Below are 19,371 nucleotides of genomic sequence, written 5' to 3' on the forward strand. Positions count from 1 at the left end.
CTCTGTCTGGAGTTGCTTGTTTCCCTTGGCACTTTGTTGGGAGCTGACCTCAAATTGGGGTCTCTTTTATTTATTAATTTGTAGGACGCTGGCAGCACTGGCTGGCCAGCATTTATTGTCCATCCCTAGTAGTCTGAGAGTCAACTACATTGCTATGGCTCTGGAGTCACATGTAGGTGGAGGCAGAAGATTTTCTTGCCTAAAGGACATTAGTGAACCAGGTAGTTTTTTCCAACAATCGACAATGGTTTCATGGTCATCAGTAGATTCCTAATTCCAGATTTTTAAAAATTGAATTCAAATTCCTCCATCTGCCATGGTGGGATTTGAACCTGGTCCACAGAATATCAGCTGAGTTTCTGGATTAATAGCCCAGTGATAATACCACTAGGCCATTTCCTCACATTCTCCTCTTGTTGCCCTTGGCATCTTATTGAGAGTTGCCCTTCCTCTGGTGTCTCTTGTTGCCCACAGTGTTTTATTAAGGGTGTACGATCTCCACAACTTAGAGTTTAAAATGTCTATTAAAGCCTTCTAATATCACACCAAAAGTTGTGGAGCATTGATTCAACATTGGCTTATAGACTATTTCACTAGCAAATGAATCAATGGTGAATAAAAAGTTTACACGTGCTCCTGATCCCTTAATTAATCCTGTAAGGTTTCTGACAGGAATTTGCCTTTTCCACCACTCCCATTCTTTGGTCTGGTCTCGGTATTTCCTTATCTAAAATGTACCTGGCTCTCCTAATTTTCTCTCCATAGTTATTTATTTCCTTTCTGTTACAGCTTTAAATGTTGATATCCCTTTAAGGCCATCAGTGCTATAACCATTTTTTTCTCACTTAGGCTGTAGTTGCTAGGAAGTAGTTTTAATTATTTTTAGATTCTTATTGTTGGAGAGACTTTTGGTCCTTCACTCTTTAAAAAAAAGGCTTTGCTGGGGTTGTATTTTGCAACACATGTAATCCAGATAAAGAGTTATGATAAGCCCCACTGGGGAATCACTGATTGATCTCCCAGTGGGACACGTTGAGCATGAGTTCCCCTGGTAACAGACAGTGACTCAGCTGAAACTTATTTTATGAGCCTTTTATAAGGCAGGCCCAGGACTGGGCCTGCTGCACTGCAATCCGAGGCAGAGATTATGTGTGACCACAGAGTCAATAAGGTGGGAATTGAACCCAAGCCCCTGAAGCTGTGAGGCAGCAGTGCTAACCACATAGATGTGTGCCAGCCTTGCAAAATATGAATGAATAGAGAAATTTAAATTTATGTGGCAAGATTCAGCAGTATTTTTATCTATGCTGGTTGTATTTTAATAATGTCACAGTCCTGCATTTCTTGTTCTTTGTGTCCTGCCTTCATAGACTTGTTGATGTTCTATAACATTGAATGCAATCTGGTTCATTTTGCAGGTGTACCTATTGTATGAAGCTGCTTTAGATCTCAGAATAGAGAAATCAGGCAGGAAAACTGCCTGCTTTTTCATCCTTTTAAGTTGGTCGATGGAAGATTAGATAAGCTATGCTACGAGTCTGCAAGCGTACTTGTTCAATTTAGCCTCTATGCAGTGCACCCATGTGATTCAATACGCCCCAAAAAAATGCTGTTCCATTATTTATCATAACCTCAAATTTTCCGAAGTGCATTGCACCAAGATATTTTTGCATATAACATGCTGATAAATTGCACTGACATGCTTCATGATTTATAAAATGCCAGAGCTGGTAATCGTTACCCACAATCACTGACAAATCACCATAATTACTTCCATAAAAACTAAAATGCATTATATCATAAAAGTAAAATTATAACGCTAAGAACAAATAACCTTTTGTCTTCCTTGTAGCTGGTGGTTCATTTGGTTTCATTCCATCTCAAGTCCACACAAGTGGAAAGAAATTCATGTCAAGTCGAACTTTCTCTTCAAAACTGGCAATTTGGATAACTTTTATCCCCACAAAGAAGGTTTTTATTTAACACGTGGTGAGAGACTGCAACTGGCAAATCCAAATTTATTGAATCATAGAATCCCACAGTGCACAGGGAGGCCATTTGGCCCATCGGGTCTGTACTGACCACTATCCCATCCAGCCCCTATGCCCATGCATTTACCCCAGCTAGTCCCCCTGACACTAAGGGTCAATTTAGCATAGCCAATCAACCTAACCAGCACATCTTTGTGGGACTGTGAGAGGAAATGAGAGCACCTGGAGGAAACCCCACACTGACATGGGGGATGAATGTGCAAACTCCACACAGACAGTGACCCAAACCAGGAATTGAACCCAGGTCCCTGGTGCTGTGATGCAGCAGTGCTAATCACTATACCATCGTACTGCCCCTTATGATTCAAAGAATAGTTTTCTATCTGGTGGAAAACGCAAACATTTGCAGCGTTCTCACTGGGCTATTCCCTGGAGAATGAATCAAACATTTCAGCCTAACATTTGATGTACAAAGAGTTTTAACAATGTGCATTGCCAGAAAATGTGCCGCGATATTGTTAAAGTCATTCTCAAGTGTCCATTTCAATGGAATGAACTACAGCAAATTGAGCAAAATTCAAACAAACATGGTTAAAAACATTCCAGGCACACCATTATCGTGCTTAGATTTGAAATTGACTTAATGTTAAGACAGATAACAAAACTAAACATGCACAAATGTAACTATAAAATTTCGATTATAGGTTGGCAGGGATGGTAGAGAGGGACAGAGTGAAAGGCAGAGAGCAAATCACTTTACATGGTCTCAGTAGACAATTCCAAAGCAGCCCAGGTTTGGCACCAAAGGCCAGTTTGATTGCCCCCAATCTTAATTCAGGAAACTACTTGTTTCTCTGAAAGGGGGGAAACTGATCAAAAGAACATATATTCTAATTAATAATGGAGGAATATGTCTCAGTTCTGAAGAGTGGTTAACAAATTTGTTATACTCAGAACATGAGCAGCATCTTATGTATGTACTCTTGCCTTGGCAGTGGGTGCAAGGGGGACAATGTATGTCCATTAACCTGAAGAGTGTATTTTCAAACATAGAATGAAACCATTGCAATTTTGAAACTGTCCGTAGAGGCTGTCACTGGTAGAGTAACAGCAAATCTTACTTTGATTCCTACAGCCACGACAGCACTTGTCTTTGTTATTGCCCTTGTAATTGGAGATTTGTACTCTTGCAAAACTGCAGTTCATATTGATTGGGATCGCACAAGTATCAGCTGACAATACAGTGTCACATTTTATTTCAAAGAAGCAGCTGTAACAATGGCTTATAGTAATAACAGTAATACCTTCTCCCCTCTGGGAGATATGGAGAATGCTATCTCACTGCATCATCTCCTTTCTTTTAAACTTTGCACTAACTGCTGACATATCACATAAATGCATCCTTTATTAGGTGCCAGTGATTGTCTGCTGTGTTGAGCGTAGCCTCCGGAACTTAGGCCCTCGTGCCAGCAAAATGTTATACATACTCCATGTGAATTTGTTTCTGCGTAGCCTTCCACGAGGTCCCCAATTACACCTGCTGGTTTTCATTGACTCGGGTAACTTGTAAGGTGCATGAATGGGCTTTGTTCCATCACCTTGGCAGCATGATGACTTTGAACCAGTTCAGCCAATGTGTTCCTACTAAATGGTTGAGCGGAGGAGTACCTGTTAAGTTTTTATAGTTTATTTATTAGTGTCACAAGTAGGCTTACTTTAACACTGCAATGAAGTTACTGTGAATATCCCCTGCTTGCCACACACCAGCACCTGTTCAGGTACACTGAGGGGGAAGTTTGCATGACCAATGCACCTAACCAGCACAGCTTTAGGAGGAAATGGGAGCACCTGGAGGAAACCCACGCAGATTTGGGGAAAGCGTGTAAACTATGCGCAGACAGTGACCCAAGCCGGGAATCGAACCCAGGTCCCTGGCACTGTGAGACAGCAGTGTTAACCATTGTGTCACTGTGCTGCCCTTTGTTTATCTTTGTTGGAATATATACAGGTGTAATGTTTGTATAATTGTCAATTATTCCAATTAAGCACACAAGTGTTTGTTAAGGGAATATGTGCACACTGCTTTCTTATCTGAACACCCCATGTTTCATCCTAATCAATCAAATTATATTCCACATTATCAAAGATAATTGATTGGTTATATGGCATTTTACTGTTTTACTCATTTTACCAACTGATCAAACTAAGGAATGTGAATTAGGAGCAATCTCAGTGGTGAAATCATGAAGATTGTGCTTTATCCCAGACTGACTGAGAAGGTAAGACCATTACTTTTCTCTCAGTTTTCCATTCAGCTTAAAAAATATCTAGCGATTATTTTAATGATTGCTCTTTTTTTCAGAAAATAGGTGGCTTTAAGAAATTATTTCTTGATCATGACCCACAACCATTCAACAAGTGGATCTTTTTACTCTTTCATTGTTTTGCTGCCCTGATTATCAAACCCGCTGATTACAAACTGTTGAAGAAGAAGAATTTTAGGGACTGCTGAAATTTAAGCTTTTGGGGAACTCATATTGTTCAGTAGTGTAATTGAGTAACCTTCTGCTATTAAACTGCACTTACTCGGAATGAACTAACGTAACATTCTCTTCATTGCATGGTCTTCCTCGTGGATTTAATATTCAGCTCCTTTGCCACTCTGGGTGGCACGGTGGCACAGTGATTACTGCTGCCTCACAGCGCCAGGGACCTGGGCTCGATTCCCAGCTTGGGTTATTGTCTGTGCAGAATCTGTACATTCTCCCTGTGGCCGTGTGGATTTCCTCTATGTGCTCCGGTTCCTCCCAGATCCGTAAGCTGTGCTGGTTAGGTGCATTGGCTGTGCTAAATTCTCCCTCAGTGTACCTGAACAGGTGCTGAAATGTGGCAAGTAGGGGATTTTCACAGTAACTTCATTGCAGCATTAGTGTAAGCCTACCTGTGACACTAATAAGTAAAAATAAACTGGATGCTCTGTGGCTGCAATAAGTACAATCCCACTGTGTGAACTGCAGAAACTCACTGAGTTTACTTTACCAGCATCTCCCTTCTCAGCAACTTCTAGCCATCATTAAGAATAAGATATTCTGAAGCACATTGAAATGGCACGTCAGATGAGCTACGTGGAACATCTTCCGTTGACTTAGCGTGTCTGTGCAGCTGTGTTATTCTAGGAATGGAGGAAGTTTGTTACAGAGAGAAACTCTGAACCTCTCGAGGTCAAATAAACCGTGGGTGAACCTCACTTCACTCTAACCCTGAAATACTACTGGTATGCATCCCGTCATGTGCATCTAAATTGATCTTGAATTTCCAGCCAGAATCAGAAGTATTAGATTTGGATGAGTTAAATAAATTGGTTGATGAATTTAAATACAAAATCGCAATGAAAGATTAATGAAATGATTTTGATTTTTTGATTTGATTTATTATTGTCACAGTGAAAAGTATTGTTTCTAAAGGACATAAGAACATAAGCACATAAGAAATAGGAACAGGAGTAGGCCATCTAGCCCTTCGAGCCTGCTCCGCCATTTAACAAGATCATGGCTGATCTGAAGTGGCTCAGTTCCACTTTCCCGCTTTCTCCCCATAACCCTTAATTCCCTTGTCTATCAAAAACCTATCTACCCGTGACTTAAATATATTCAGCGAGGTAGCCTCCACCACTTCAACGGGCAGAGAATTCCAGAGACTCACCACCCTTTGAGTGAAGAAGTTCCTCCTCAACTCCGATCTAAACTGCCCACCCCCTTATTTTGAGGCTGTGCCCTCTAGTTCTGCTATCCTTTCTAAGCAGGGAGAATCTCTCTACCTCTACTCTACCTAGCCCCTTCATTATCTTGTATATCTCTTTAAGATTCCCCCCTCAGCCTTCTAAACTCCAATGAGTACAGACCCAATCTATTCAATCTCTCCTCATAGGCTAGCCCCCTCATCTCCGGTATCAGCCTAGTGAACCTTCCCTGCACTCCAACCAAGGCCAATATATCCTTTCGCAAATGCGGTGATCAAAACTGCACACAGTACTCCAGTTGCGGCCTCACCAGTGCCCTGTACAGTTGCAGCAAGACCGCGCGCTATACAGACAAAGCATACTGTACATAGGCAAGGAAAGGAAGAGTGCAGAATATAATGTTACAGTCAAAGCCAGGGTATAGAGAAAGATCAACTTGATGTAAGGTAGGTCCATTCAAAAGTCCAATGACAGCAGGGAAAATACTGCTTTTGAGTCGGTTGGTACGTGACCTCAGAGTTTTGTATCTTTTCCCCGATGGACGAAGGTGGAACAGAGTATGTCCAGGGTGTGTGGGGTCCTTAATTATGCTGGCTACTTTTCTGAGGAAATGTAGACAGTCAATGGATGGGAGGCTGGTTTGCGTGATGGACTGGGCTTCATTCACAACCCTTTGTAGCTTCTTGCAGACTTGGGCAGAGCAGAAGCCATACCAAGCTGTGTTGCAACCAAAAAGAATGCTTTCAATGGTGCATCTATGGAAGTTGGTGAAAGTTGAAGTGGACACGCTAAATTTCCTTAGTCTCCTGAGAAAGTAGAGGCATTGGTGGCCTTTCTTAACTATAGTGTCAGCATGGGGGTACTAGGACAGGTGGTTGGTGATCTGGACACCTAAAACCTTGAAGCTTTTGATCATTTCTACTTCATCCCCATTGATGTAGACAGAACTATACTTCCTGAAGTCAATGAATATCTCTTTCATTTTGTTGACATTGAGGAAGAGATTATTGTCATCACACCAGTTCACCAGGTTCTCTATCTCTTCCCTGTACTGTGTTTCATCATTGTTTGAGATCCAACCCACAACGGTGATGTCATCAGCAGACTTGAAAATCGAGTTGAAGGGGCATTACAGTCATAGGTGCGTAGGAGTGTAGTAGGGGGCTTAGAACACAACTTTATGGGGCACTGGCGTTGATGATGATCGTGGAGAAGGTGTTGTTGCCTTACTGACTGCGATCTATGAGATAGAAAGTCTAGGATCCATTTGCAGAGGGACGAGTCAAGGCCCAGGCCATGAAGTTTGGACATGAGTCTAATGTGAATAATGGTGCTAAAGGCTGAGCTATAGTCTATGAATAGGAGTCTGACATAGGTGTCTTTGTTATCTAGGTGTTTCAGGGTTAAGTATAGGGCCAGGGAGGGGTGTCTGCTGTGGACCTGTTGCAGCAGTAGGTGAACTGTATTAGACCCAGACAGTCTGAGAAGCAGGAATTGATTCATGCCACGACTAACCTTTTGAAGCAATCCACTATGATCGATGTCAGGGCCACCAGATAAAAGTCATTAAGGCAAGCTGTCTGGCTTTTCTTTGGTACCGGGCTGATGGTGGTCTTCTTGAAGCAGGTAGGGACCTCACATTGGTGTAAATGTGCAGCCTAAAAGTAGTAAGTTGCTGGTGAAAATTCCATTCTGCAGTGTAACTTCACGTTATGGCATGGACCCTTTCAGAATTGATCACTGTCATGATTAATATTTCATAAGGATGAAGTTCAAAGGATACGAATGGCAATTGTCACATTTGGCAGCTTAAGTAAATTCTGAGTTCTGATCCTCCCAACATTGAGTGTGCCTGGAAAGTGGTCTGGATTTAACAATGATCCTGAGAGCGGGAAAAGTGGAGGGCGGAGTGAGTTAGTAAGGCAGGAAGCAACATTTCAAAATGATGATGGCAGGTTCAGTCACGCCATCCCATGGTATGTTCCTAACTGTGATATATTTGCATTCCATGGATACTCAATATTTTACAACCGTTTGAAATTGTGTCCTACCTGAAGATAAAGTCAGCAGCGCATGGGAACCATGTGACACCTGGTTCACATTCCTTTAAGAGTGGCATGCGCCAGTCGGTTTAGTGCAGTTGTGTCTGAGGTGAGTGGTTGCCTTCATTGAATTCGGGGAGGCGGGGTGCTGTCGGAGTGGGGGTGGGGGAATGGAAATGGTGACTCAGGAGCTGGGGGTTGGACAGGGGCATGGAGGAGAGCTTCAAGGGAGGAAATTGGGTGGGGAAGGGGCTGGTCACTCAAACAGCTTCTTCCCTGCTGCCATCAAACTTTTGAATGGACCTACCTTACATTAAGTTGATCTTTTTCTGTACTCTCGCTATGACTGTAACACTGCATTCTGCACTCTCTCCTTTCCTTCTCCCCCATGAACTGTATGCTTTGTCTGTACAGCGCACAAGAAACAATACTTTTCATTGTATCCCAAAACATGTGACAATAATAAATCAAATCAAATCAAACCAAGCTTGGATGTTGTTGGAGAGGGGTGCATGGGTGACAGGCACGGAAGATAAACTGAGTGAGGGGCCTCAGAGTACTGTACTTAGTGCTGTCTAAAGTCAGATCCTGTGGTCAAACTCAGAGCCCTGGCTGGCAGAGCAATGGTTTACAGTCTTGGAGCAGAGGGTGAGTGGACGGAAGGATGGAGTCCAATTTGCTCGTTGGTGATGGGCTAAGGTCCATTCTAAGGTAGGGATATTCGAAGACCTCTTGGGGTAGGTCGTAGGATCTTGCGGGAGACCCTATGGCAAATTAGGATCGGAGGAGGAATCTCAACTGGGATAAGGGTAGGCTCTGGGGTAGGTCCACTTCCATGAGGACAGGATTCAGGGTGATGGGGGAGGTTCAGTGATTACACTGGGAAATTGCACAGTGCTGCTGGGAGGGTCAGAGGTAATGGAGACAAAGTCAAAGGTGAGAGGGAAGAGAAGGATCACAGATTGTAATGCAAGGTTCACTCACACGCCTTTACTGGCCATTCCCAAAATCCCATCTGTAGCTGCAAGGAGTGTGGATCCAAACGGAAAGAGGTCAATGTGTGGGATGGATGGAAGTTTATGTATGGACAATAGAAGGAACTGGAAATCTCACTGCTCAACAGCTGTATGGACGAAACACATGGACATGCATGTTCTCATGTCACTGTTTGCTTTTTCACACAGTTCTCTTTGTGGAACATCTTTAGTTCTCACACATCATTCCTAGAATCTCAGGAACATGGAGGAGGGAATGGGACAAAGGACAGCTCTCAATAGGAAACAACTGAGGTCACAAGTCCAACAGCAGGCAGCAGCAGAGGGGTAGTGTGGTCAGGATTCTCAGAAAAAAAGGTCATTGGTATGTCAGTGCATCTTCAGGATGTGAACGAACTACCTCAAGATGTCCGAGAGGCAATGCCAGAGGCGCCTGAGGATATCCTGGGAAGTGGTCATTGAAATCATAAAATCACAGAATTCCTACGGTGCAGAAGGAGGCCATTTGGCCCATCGAGCCTGCACCAACAACAATCCCACCCAGTTCCTATCCCTGTAATTCTACATATTTACCCTGCTAATCTCCCTGACGCTAAGGAACAATTTAATATGGCCAATCCACCTAACCTGCACATCTTTGAAGTGTGGGAGGAAATAGAGCACCTGGAGGAAACCCAAACTGACACAGGGAGAATGTGCAAACTCCACACAGACAGTCACCCGAGGCTGGAATCAAACCCGGGTCCCTTGCCCTGTGAGGCAACAGTGCTAACAACTGTGCCACCAAGATCCTGCAGTAAGACTTGCAACCAAGTGGATTTGGCAGCAACTCATGCCTGTGGCCCTCCGATTGACTGCAGCCCTTAATGTTTTCACCAGCGTTTGATTCCAGGACACCACAGATGACATGTGTGAGATTTCACAGGCTGCCACTCACAGACCAATCAAAGAGGTGGTTAGTGTCCCTTTCCTTTTTGATTTGATTGATTATTGTCATAAGTATTAGGATACAGAGGAAAGCATTGTTTTCTGCGCACTATATAGATAAAGCATACTGTTCATAGAGAGGGAAAGTGAGTCCATCAGGTTCACAATAGATGCTGACTATCAGGCAGCCAGGGTAATGGGCTTTGCAGCCATTCCTTGTTCCCCTAGAGTGCAAGTGATTGCACTCATATTGCCATTAGATCGCCCTTCTAATAGATAGCGACGTACGTAAACCACAAGGGACCCCACTCTCTTAACATGCAGTTGTTCTGTGACTACAGGCAAAGAATTATGCAGTTCTGTGCTCGCTTTCCAGAGGCAAATGATTCATATATCTTGCAGAACTCTCAGCTTCCCGATCTCCTCGAGGCTCCTACACAGATTGAGAGCTGGAGCCTGGCTGACAAGGGCTATCCTTCCAGAGCTGGTTGATGACACCTGACAATACATCAGGAAAGCACCACAACCAAGTCCACACCTCCACCAGTGCCAACATCAAATAAATCATCGACATGTTGAAAATGTCCTTCTGCCATCTTGACAGGTCCAGAGAGGCCGTGAAGTACACACCGCATAGAGTTTCAGGTATAGTTCTGGCCACGCAATGTGGTGAACCCTTGCTTCAGGAGAGGATAGGAACAACACTCCTCCTCATATAAGAATGAATGGGGTTAGGAAGACAACATGAAATGCCTGAGCCTCTATTGAATGCTAGGGCCTTGGAAAGACATGCTAGAGATACTTGGGACGGTGTCATTTACACAAGATTTGCTCAAAATGAGGGAGCTATATGACTGCTGTCCCATCACTGGGAAATGTTTATCTTCTCAGAATGTCTATCAAATCCATGTTGGTATTCTCCCCCCAAGAGCTACCTCTGAATCTGCAGTCTCTGCCACTGGAATAACGAGGTATTTCTGTTGCGCACACTTGCCACTGAAGACTGTAAGCCAGGGGAACTGATGTACCAGTGGGTATACATCAAACAGCCTATCATAACCAAGATCTCTGAACCTTCTCCATTGTTACATTCACATCAGGCAGTTCAAAGTGGAACATAATCTCAGACAGTGTCCATATAAGTGTTTGCTGATCTGCGTGCTCCTTTCTGGCCCACAGCCTGGTGAACATCACAAAGGACACACACATGAACATTAAAAAAAGGCTGATCACAAACACACACTGTACAATAAGGGACATGCCTAATATTCCCTAAAGCTTCCAACTGTGAGGCATGGCAGTGCTGGCAAGGTTTCTGACTAAGCAAATCCCTAAAAAGCACAATGTTGCACATGGGACTGAAGTTAAAACAATATATTTCATGGTATTTACATGTGACAAAGTGAATTGTGAAATCATTTCTGTGCTATCTTTCTGCTCTCATCAATTGTTACATTTTCATTTACTGCGGCTTAGTGTGACGCCAACAACAGCAGGTGAGGTGGAGGCAGGATGCTGAGTGTGATGCCCCATTGTCTGCAATGATTTTGGGCCTCCTCTGGAGAGTCAGGGCCTTGGGGGCTCTGTCCTATTGGGGGTGTCCTGCTTGGGTACAGGGGTAATCTCTTTGGCTGTGTCTAGGGGATGCAATGAGGACAGTGGCAGGGAGAAGAGGAGAAGCTAGTGTATGCTCTGCCTCTCTCACTCCCTAAGGAGAAGGGGCACCTGGAGGGAAGTCTAGGAGCCTCCCCCTGTCTTGCACCCCATTGCTAAGGCCAGAGTGATGAAGTGCAGGTTAGAGTGTGTAGACTGTGCTCCACAGTGTTCACCAACTTCTCCATGGAGGAAGCCATGTGCTCATGTACCTGAGACATGGAAGAACTCATGACATGCATAGAGTTTTCCGTAGTCCATGCAAAGCTGTGCACAACCTCTGACCTTGCTGCCATATGTTCCCCTAATCTCTGTTGCATTTCCAGCAGACTTCTCGTGCCCATGGGCATCATCAGCATCTGTTCAACCCAAGAGTTCTTCCAGTGTCAGGATCCCTGGCTGTCATAGCCTTTCTCGGCTGCTGGGATGTTGTGTGTGCTGTGCTCACGAGGATGTGGACCTGTTTCTAAATTTGCCCTCTCTGTAGCCCGGTTGGGTGTTTCTGCACGGGTGGAAGCTGTGGAAGGAGCAGGTGATGCTGCATCCTCTGGTGTCATCGCCCCAAGAGGTGGAGTCATTGGTCTCCAGGAGTGGCTAAGAGCTGGTTTGCAGAGACATGTAAAGGAGAACAACAGGAAACATATTAAAATTTCACAGAGTCGACAAAGTTGATGAAAAACTTGAATAAGGCACTCACTGAGTGTTAAAATAGGCGGCGGGGGCTTGTAGGGCTGAAGGGCCTGTTTCTTGTGCTGTACTGTTCTTTGTTCTTTGAGTCATGGTCCAGAGCGCATGTTTGGCAGCCCCAGGTTTGATACATTCTTGTTCTGATACCTTACCACTGTCAGCTATAACTCAGCTGCCCTGTTCTCCCACAATCTGCAGGATTCCTTCCTCAGCAGATGTGAGGACCTCAAGATCAGACACCCTTCTGCTGTTTTCACCTCTCCCTTCCTTCCCGTTATGGGTCTTCTGGCCCTGCTGAAGAAAGTAACGATTAAGAGACTTGACAAATGACAATTGACGCCCTTATCGACATTCGTTTCTTCACACATTCCGTCTATCGATGTGTTAGGTTACATACATCCAATCAATCACTCAAGCCAAACTGTAATGCGTTTTGGTCTCAGATGTCATGCGGCTCTGAGACAGTGTGCACATTCATCCAACTCAACTAGTTGCACAATCACAAGAGCGACAATCCCATGTCATCATGACACTCACCCGCCGATCGAATGAGATCAGTGGTCCTGTCTCTCCACTTGACCCAGGATTTTCAATGGAATCTATGGTTTGCTAACCACCTGTGCAATCCCCATTGCTTGGGAAGAGCTCCTCCTGCTATTTAGAATAGAATAGAGTAGAGGGAAATAGAATAAAATTCCTACTGTGCAGAAGGAGGCCATTCAGCCCATCGAGCCTGCACAAACAATAATCCCACCAAGGGCCTATCTCTGTAACCCCATATTTTTAACCTGCTAATCCTGCTGGGGGCAATTTCACATTGCCAATCCATTGAACCTGCACATTTTTGGAGTGTGGAAAGAAACTAGAGTACCCAGAGTAAAACCCTCGCAGACACAGGGAGAACATGCAAACTCCACATAGACAGTCACCCGAGGCCAGAATTGAACTCAGGGTCCCTGGCACTGTGAGGCAATAATGCTAACCATTGTGTCACTGTGCCACCCTAATTCCTGATGACCTGGAGAAGAATCTGCAGGGAGGCATTAATGAATCATGGGGCCCTTCCATGTCTTGGTTCTAATATCTCCGAAGTGACATGGAAGAGGTTTGGAGGTGATGGGTGAAGTGTGGAAGCATTCCCAGGCCAATATGGATTAATACTGGGGGCCAGAAATGGAGGGAGAAGTTTGAGGGTGCCTAAGGGGGATGAAGGTCTGCTCACAACAAATGGTTAAGACTTCTGAAATTAAGGAGGCGGACAAGAAGGTTGGGGCTTCTTGTTTGACAAGGCAGTTCTTTAACAGCCTGCAGATATCTGCTGAACAGTCACCTAATGGCAGGATTCTTCAATGGAAACCTACTTCCACTGTATAATTGCAGGTGCTTTGTGTCTCCTCTCCCCCTTTACATTCTCATCCAAATTGCATGGGTATCAGCGAAAGAGCCGCATACCTCCAATTCTGCCATTGGGAACAGTGCTTCACATATTAAGTTCCCTCTTCCCCCTACCCCCAGCATCACAAGACTGCACCAAGTAAGGCTGCAAGTGAAAGCATAATCCGCATGAGTAATTTTCCTGAATATCGGAAGCTTTTATTTTCTTCAGCCTTGAAGTCCATTTGCATACATTTCATGCAGAATACAAATGAGGCTTAGCAGGCATTGACAGGGAAGAATCTGACTGAGATGGAGAGCAGAATTGACAGTAGTCAGTGTTTGCACGACAGTGAGAAAGGACTGTCTCGTATTGTATTTTGATGACCCTGACACTAGATAGATCAACATTACAAATATTTTGCGCATTAAATAATTTGCTGCAAGTTACGATGCTATATAATGCTAGTCACTAAAATTATTCTTTCGTTATTGGGTAAAGATTTCTCATATACATTAACAAATTGTGGCATATTTTCAGGCTATACCATTTAAAGCAGCTCAAAATGTGTGTGTTTGTGTGTGCGTGTGCGTGTGTGTGAGTGTGTGTGTGTTATTGGTATGTACTGTAGATATACTTAAAGACATCTTTACTTCTGGGAGGGCATAAATGAATTCTGAGCACATGTATCTCCGTGGCCTGCCATGTCACTATCTACTTTCCTTCTGAGGGTCCAAGCTGTCTAAACAAGAGCAGAAAAGAACAGCAACAATTCACATAAAACAACCCTGGGAAAGTAAAATCTAAACTTGTTACGTGGGGTGCTGGGGGAAAGCGGGCGGAGAGGGGGCTGGGTGATGGAAATTGCTGTATTTTTCTTTGACTAAGAAATGTGAACTTACTTCCCACAGCTGTTAGCTTTACTTGTTCAGTTGCCAGGTGAACAGGCTTGCAAGGCTGAGATGCAGGCATAGTCACTGCTTTGTATATATTTTATGAACTCCAGTCAAGACTTCTGCTTTAACTGGGCTTGTTTCTATCTTTTGACCAGTTAATTTCAATTCTGGAATATATATTTCTGCTTCGGCTACATTCATACAGATACGTTTGTGCTGTGGATAAAATGTGTTTTCTTCATCAGTGCTGTAAACTTATCCTTTCACATCAATAGTGGCAGAACAATTGCCCTCAATTTTCCAAAATGTCCCAGTTCAGAAAGGATGTTCCCGATAATGGGGCAGTCCAGAACTAGGGGTCATAGTTGAGGACAAGGAATCCTTTTGGAACTAAGGTGAGGAGAAATTTTTTCACCCAGAGCGTGGTGAATGTGTGACATTCACTACCACAGAAAGCAGTTGAGGCCAAAATGTTTCAAAAAGAAATTTGGTATAGCTCTTGGGGCTAGAGGGATCAAGGAATACGGGGGGAAGGGGGGATCAGGATATTGAATTCGATGATCAGCCATGATCAAAATGAATGGCAGAACAGGCTTGAAGGGCCGAATGGCCTACTCCTGCTTCTAGTTTCTATGGGCGGGATTTTACAGCCGCACTCTGACGAGACAGGAAACTTCCACCCGAGGTCAACGGAGATTTCCATTGTCGGATCCTTGCCCGTGGCAGGCAAAGTGGTAGAATTCTGGCCTATGTTTCTATGTTTGATCTTCACTTTATTAAGTTCTATCAGAATCCATTCTGTGAGAATTAATATTTTTAACCAAAGTCAAGCCTGAGGAAAGTTGGACAAAAGTTCAGGTTCTATATTTCCTCCTGTTCAGCTCTCGCTCACAGGAGATTTTCAAGAGTGTTGAGAATTACTTTAAGGCTGAAGGTTCAAGATGGTGAGAATAAGCGATAAAACTCATAATAAAGAGTATTTTCCTGGACAAATCCTTCAAAACAAAGAGATCCTGTGTTTGTCGCATCTTTATTTTTCTTTTATGTGAAAAAAAAATCAGATATCAATTTGAGGTATTGTACACAGATGGTTCCCTCAAATACTGATATTGAAAACATGAAACTCAAAGTTTTACACTCGTTAAATCACTGTTTCTATAAGGAAATATTGATGCTGGAATTCTCTGACCTCACCCACAGCTGGGATTCTCCAGTCCCGCTGTAGTGAATGAAGTTTTGGCTGAGTGCCAAATTCTCCACACTCGTTGGCACCAGCAGTACGAGACCAGAGAATTCCGGCCTGAATGTTGATGTCAAACTGAAGTGTTTTGATGGATATTATATTTTTAATTTATGTTTAATAGAAGTTCCACTATTTAGCACTGTAGTGTCAGTTTTAGATTTTTTTTAGCTTGAATTAATTACATCAGAGGCCATTGTACTGAAGCATTGAAATCATGTGACCTATGGTTAATTGGTAATAAATGCCTCTTGATCATCACTCACTTAGAGTTTGTGAACTGTGCAGAATGAACATATGATATCCCCATTAACCAAATGCAGAAGCCAGGGAACAGATCTGTCAGATACAATTACTTTTTCTTGGCAAAAGAAATGCGTGCATCTATGATTTCAACTTGAAGCAATTTTAGTCCGTATATTGTACCCAAGGCTACAGTACTAGTTCACAACAAAGAAAGTTCAACAATGCTATAAATATTACAATGAGATGTTTTAGAATGAATGGACATTGAAAAAAGAAACTAAGACGCTTTGTTTGTCTATTGGTGCTGTGGAGAGCTGGGTCAGGGGAGAAACGCTCAGTCATAAGACATCTTGATAAGATAGTGAAGTTCTCTTTTCTGCTTTACACAGCATATAAGCACTGATATGATGCAGGAAAGGATGGGTGGGTGGTTAAGAATATGAAGGACATTTAGTTATTTACTAAGATTTTGTGAGTTATGTATTCCATTTAATAAAATGGTGGTTTGATGTAGCATATGCCTTTTATTTTTTACATGTTCCGAGTGCTTCCTGAAATGATACCCATTTAGACTCATCGAGCTATTGAGTCACAATGGCACAAAACAAGGCTATTCGGCCCATTATGTCCTTGCTGGCCCTCCTTAGGGCAATTAAGACATTTCCAACCCTGTGCTCTATCCCCATATCTCTGCAAGTTCATTCCTCTCATGTGTCCATCCAATTTCCTTTCAAAATTGTCAATCATTTTGTCTTCCACCATCCTTGTAGGCAGCATTTCCAGGTCACTAGCACATGGTGTGTAAAAAGGTTCTTGCTCACATCCCTCTTGCATCTTGCCTCAAACATGTCTCGTTGTCCTTATACCCATCAGATAATAGGAACATCTTTTGCTCATCTACCCTTATCAATGCCTGTTATAGTCTTGTATAATCCTAGCAAATCTCCCTCTTCTCTCAAAGGAGACGAACCCTCAGGTCTTCAAGCTAACCTTATCACTAAAATCGCTCATCCCTGGAACCATTCCTCAACCACTCTCCTGTCATGGAATCCCTACGAGGCCATTTGATCCATCGAGTCTGTACTGACAACAATCCCATCCAAGCCCTGTAACTCCACGTATTTACCCTGCAAACCCCCCTGACGTTAAGGGTCAATTTAGCATAGCCAATCAACCTAACCTCTTTGGAGTGTGGGAGGAAACTGAAGCACCTGGAGGAAAGTCATGCAGACACAGGAAGAATCTGCAAACTCCACACAGATAGTCATCCATGGCCAGAATTGAGCCTAGGTCCCTGGCGCAGTGAGGTAGCAGTGCTAACCACTGTGCCACTGTGCTGCCCTAAAATGGAGTGGCCAGAATTAAATGTAATATTTTAGTTGTATCTTAACAAAATATTTAAGTGCAGGATTAGAGTGCAATCCTTTTATAAAAACTTGCACTTGTTTATTGTTGGAATACTCCTTTCTTTATCTAGATAGTTACTAATACAGAGGAAATTTTACATACACACTCCTGACCTCATTCCTTCTGCATCCTACCAAATGTACTTTGTACAATTATTTCAACTATTTATGCAGGATAGATATTATTCTCTTTTTTCATGACAGGAAAGTATTGGTAAAGCACTGACCTGGAAGTTTACACAGTGTTTCAGTTGTTTGTCCTCAGAGGAGCAGGTCAAAATAGAAACAGCAGGAATGAAGTAGAACACTAGCAGGTTGGCTTGGGCCTGTCGTCCCTGCTTCTACCAAGTGGCAGAAAGAATGATTTAATGATCATTTAGAAGAATGAGATGTGACCTGATTGATTTTTGATTTGATTTGATTTATTATTGTCACATGATAAATTGACAGTGAAAAGTATTGTTTCTTGTGAACTATATAGACAAAGCAAACCATTCGTAGAGAAGGAAACGAGAGAGTGCGGAATGTAGTGTTACAGTCATAGCCAGGGAGTAGAAAAAGCTTAGTGCAAGGTAAGCCCATTCAAAAAGTCTAATAGCAGCAGGGAAGAAGCTGTTCTTGAGTCGGCTGGTGCATGACCTCAGACTTTTGTAACTTTTTCCTTACAGAAGAACGTTGAAGAGAAAATGTCCGGGGTGCGTGGGTAGTGTAGGCAGAGTCAATGGATGGGAGGCTGGTTTGTGTAATGGATTGGGCTACATTCATGATATTTTGTGATTCCTTGCAGTCTTGGGCAGAGCAGGAGCCATTCCAAGCTGTGATATAACCAGGAAGAATACTTTCTATGGTGCACCTGTAAAAGTTGGTGAAAGTCGTAGTTGACATGCCAAATTTCCTTAGTCTTCTCAGAAAGTAGAGGCATTGGTGGGCTTTCTTAACCATAGCGTCAACATGGGGGGACCAAGGCAAGTTATTGGTGATCTGGACACCTAAAAACTTGAAGCTCTCGACCCTTTCTACTTCATCACCATTGATGTAGACTGGGGCATATTATCGTTTATACTTCCTGAACTTGATGACAATCTCCTTTGTTTTGTTGACATTGAGGGAGAGATTATTGATGCTGCCCCAGTTCACCAGGTTCTTGACCTCATTTCTGTACTCTGTCTCGTCATTGTTTGAGATCTGACCCATTACATTGATGTCGTCAGCAAACTTGAAAATCGAGTTGGAGGGGAATTTGGCCACAAAGTCATAGCTGTATAAGGAGTATCATAGGGAGCTAAGAACACAGCCTTGTGGGGCACCAGTGTTGAGGAGGTGTTGTTGCCTATCCTTACTGATTGTGGTCTGTGAGTTTGGAAGTTCAGGATCCAGTTGCAGAGGGAGGTGCCAAGGCCCAGGCCATGGAGCTTGGAGAGAGTTACATGGAAATAATGGTGTTGAAGGCTGAGCTGTAATCAATAAATAGGAGTCTGACATAGGTGTCTTTGTTATCTAGGTGTTCCAGGGTTGAGTGCTTGGCCAAGGAGATGGCTTCTGCTGTGGACCTATTGCGGTGGTAGGTGAACCGTAGCGGGTCCAGGCAGTCCAGGAGGCTGGAATTGATTTGTGCCATGACTAACCTTTTGAAGTACTTCATAATGATGGATGTCAGGGCTGATATTCATTAAGGAACGCTGCTTTGTTTTTCTTATGATGGTCATCTTCTTGAAGCAGGTAGGTACTTCAGAATCATTGTAAAGAAAGGCTGAAGATGTCTGTGAATACCCCCTGCCAGCTGATCCACACAGGATCTGAGTGCGCGTCTGGATACCCCATCCCAGCCAGTCGCTTTCCGTGGATTGACCTTCGAGAAAGCTGCTCTGACATCTGCAATGGTGACACCAGATAAGGTTCATCCGGAGCTTCCAGGCTATATATGAGACATATAGGATTCTCAGGGGGCTTGACAGGGTAGATGCTGAGAAGTTGCTTCCCCTTGTGGATAGTCTAGGACCAAGGGGCATAATCTCAGAGTAAGGCATCGCCCATTTAAGACAAAGATGGTGAGGGTTTAAGAAGGGTGCCAGGCAAAAGGCGGGGAATTACAGGCCGGTTAGTTTAACGTCTGTGGTAGGTAAAATGTTAGAATCCGTCATTAAGGAGGAAATTGCGAGGCATCTTGAAGGGAA

Source organism: Carcharhinus amblyrhynchos, chromosome 3, assembly GCF_965287045.1.
Source record: "Carcharhinus amblyrhynchos chromosome 3, sCarAmb.v2.hapA, whole genome shotgun sequence".
NCBI classification, from domain to species: Eukaryota; Metazoa; Chordata; class Chondrichthyes; order Carcharhiniformes; family Carcharhinidae; genus Carcharhinus; species Carcharhinus amblyrhynchos.